The following is a 3591-nucleotide window of genomic DNA, read 5'->3' as shown; positions in this document are numbered from 1 at the left end:
GTGTTAGAACGAGCCGTTTTAGGAGGGTGTGGTTAACTCTTAACCTTTATAAAGAATATCTCTTTGGATTTGAGACTTTAGTGTTTGCAACTGTACAGATCTTCTTTATGCACCAAGAGCTTTTAACACTCCAAAGAAAAAGGAAAAATTTAAATCGCATCATATGACCCCTTTAATGGTTATAATCAATTAACTGAAGATCTGATGCATATTGCACACTGAAAATAATTTCCTCAACTTTATAGTTTATTCAGCATAAAAATGCATGGCACACAAAAATACTGGCTGATTAATTGTAACTTTTGAGTAACAGAAAAATGAGCAAACTCAAAGCAAACTTTTTTTTTTTTTAAAGGGGTCATATGATGCAATTTCATTTTTTCCTTTCTCTTTGGAGTGTTACAAGCTCTTGGTGCATAAAGAAGATCTGTAAATCGACGCGTTTCAGAAGGCGGGGCATAGAGGAGAAACAATAATGTACAGTATGTGGAAAATAATGTGTTTTTTTACTTTAAACCGCATAAACACATTTCATTACACCAAATATACAAAATAATGTTCTTTTTAGCAGCATCATATGACCCCTTTAAATGTATGTCAATATTTCTTCACCTTGGATTTCAGAAGACAGCAAGATGTTGCTGCCTACATTTTGAACCATCTTTCATCTTGGATACGTGCCAGTAAGAGTTATTGTGTTTCTTCAAAGTCTAAATAAAAGCCAAACGTTGCAGATGTCACCGTTTTGCATGACAACAGCGCTTTGCCAGTTATAATCCAAGCCAAGTAACTCCCTTAAATATGGGAATTTCCATGTTAGGGCACATTTAGTCAGGATTATTCATTAGCGTTTCATTATTCATAACGATCAAAATGAAGACACTTTTAGCAGTTGCTGTTACTCTTACTGTAAATAAACCACAAAGTGTTTTTCCAGCTCAACCCAAACCAATTTACACCTGTATCTCGACTGGGAGCTATGCCATGTGTTTGCTGCCAAGATGGAAAGTTCTGGTGAAATGCAAAGCACAATTTAACCGAACTAGACACATGAAGATGGATTCATTTTACATTTGCTGCAAGAGTTTTAGAGTCAGAGATTTCTCAATACAAGAGCAAAATGTTCATGTATCTTATTATCAGTTTGACTTTGGTTTCTGCTTTTAGAAAGTGTGCGATCAAAATGACCCACAGAAAGGGTTTTAATTTCTCAATCAGTTGTAATAATGACTCTAACTAAACTGAGCCTCATAATGTCTTCTGAGCCTTAACCTGAGAAATCAAATCTGAATCTGAATCAGTCCGCCATGAATACATGGCACAAAGACTCATCTAACACCGCCAAAGTTTTCTAGCATGTGCAACTCTGATTGATGATGCTGGAAAATAATGTTGATAGTGGTGCAATTATGGTCTTTAACAACCCGTTTGGTTTGGTTCCTCGAAGCCTCTTCAAACTCATGTGGAAAATGAGATTGGTTTTAGAGATGGTGAGATAATGAGAGGTGTCATGTTATCTGAGTCACGGCGGGTCAAATCAAGGAGGAGAAATACTGCGTCCCATGCTGGGATGAGCAGGGTGTGTTCAGGAGGGTTTGGGAGGCTCTGGACATCCTATTTAAAACCTGATTCCACCCAGAACCAAAGACTTAAACTACTTCAGTCTGTGTGCATTGTTTTTATTTAATACACGAGTTTCACAGTTTGAGTTGAATTACTGAAATAAATGAACTTTTCCACGACATTCTAATTTATTGAGATGCACCTGTATAATGAACAGTTATATTTGCACACATATGGGACATTGTAATAGCATTTTGAAACAACATTCCAGTAACCAAAGCAGTTGGAGAACAAAGCAGAGAACTCTTTGTTACTTGTCACAACATAGACAATCCTGATGTGTTTGATGGAAGAGGAAACCAAATTATCAGCTAGAGACACTTCCTTTTGGACCACTTATGTAAAAAAAAATATATTTAAAATAATTTTTAAATAAATATGAATGTAATATGGTTTTAAAAATATATTTAAAGATAAAAAAAATATTAATTAAATTATTCGACATTCATTGATTTGCTGGAAGGCATATGCAAACAGGTGCTAACTATAGACCTGTTTTGCATAAAGCTTTAACCAAAAAAAAAAAAAAAAAATGGATTGCACAACCTGGATTGCGAAAGACTCTAGACACCCTTTTCTTAAAATTAAAAAAGTTAATATGCACTATACTGTTAATATAATATAATATAATACAATACATTTGTGTATACTGTAATATATGTTTGGGGTTAGCAGTATAGTAATCTCATGCTCACCAAGGCTACATTTACTTGACTGAAAATACAATAAAAACAGAAATATTGTGAAATATTTTTACAATTTAAAATAACTGCTTTCTATTTGAATATACTTTCAAATAAAATGTATTCCTGTGATCAAAGCTGAATTTTCAGCATCATTCCTCCAGTCTTCAGTGTCACATGATTCTTCAGAAATCATTCTAATATGCTGATTTGCTGTTCAAGAAACATTTCTGATTATTATCAATGTTGAAAACCGTTGTGCTGCTTCACGTTTTTGTGGAAACCGTGATACATTTTAATTTTCGGGATTCTTTGATGAATAGAAAGTTCAAAATAACAGCACTTATTTGAAACCGAAATCTTAAATATCTTTACTGCCACTTTTGATCAACTTAATGCGTACTTGATAAAAAAAAATCGTTTGAACTATAAAATAACTGAACTCAATGAATCATTATTCATAAAGGACACAAAGTGATCATCAAAATAAAGGATCAACATGCGTCATCAATGACAGGTGGTTTACTAACAGTCATTCACATCGTCCTGTCCTTCACATCATAAGCATCCCGGCTTAAATAAGCGTCCTGGGACCATGAGAATCAACCATATGGTGGAGCTAACAATGCTGGATTAACATCAACCGTCCAATCAATACAATCTGACTGCTTTGCAACAAGACTTGATTGCCAATAGTTCAACTGATGAAACAGAGAAAATACATCTAAAATTTGGAGTGGACAAAACATAGCTTGCAAAAACGAGACTGTATAAACTATTGAACAGGCTTAGTGTACATGCACCCTCATGGCCTTGTTTTTGTGCATCAAATTTAAGACAATTACAGACAATTCCTTACAACAAGAGAGGGTTATTGTAGGAAAGAATGAACAAAGTACTCTTAGAAAACAGAAATTCCTTGCATCTGATAATGGCTTCAAGGCTGGCCAGGGAATTCAGCCAGGTTGTTTTGATTAGCGCTGTTTAGTGAATTATTGGAGAATAAACAGGACTAGCTGAATATTGTTAGGCGGGACAGATGCTTTTAATTAAGCTGGATATGTCTTGTGAGCCGTGGAGTAATTTCTTGCGCAGGAAAGTAGGTAATGGCCGTTTCTGAGAAAGCGAGAGCCATCTTGCCGTCTCCATCGGTGTGACGGAGCGGACGCTTCCCGCAGAAACACGGACATCTGCTGTCTGCCGTGGAGGGGTGAGGAGGCCGCGGCTTCGTTAGAGATAGCACAGGCTAATTGGGGGGGGTCTTGCGAAATGCGGCGAGACTATC

This window comes from Sinocyclocheilus rhinocerous, unplaced genomic scaffold (genome assembly GCF_001515625.1).
Source record: "Sinocyclocheilus rhinocerous isolate Xijiao unplaced genomic scaffold, SAMN03320098_v1.1 scaffold795, whole genome shotgun sequence".
NCBI classification, from domain to species: domain Eukaryota; kingdom Metazoa; phylum Chordata; class Actinopteri; order Cypriniformes; family Cyprinidae; genus Sinocyclocheilus; species Sinocyclocheilus rhinocerous.
Note: the sequence above shows the minus strand (reverse complement) of the source record.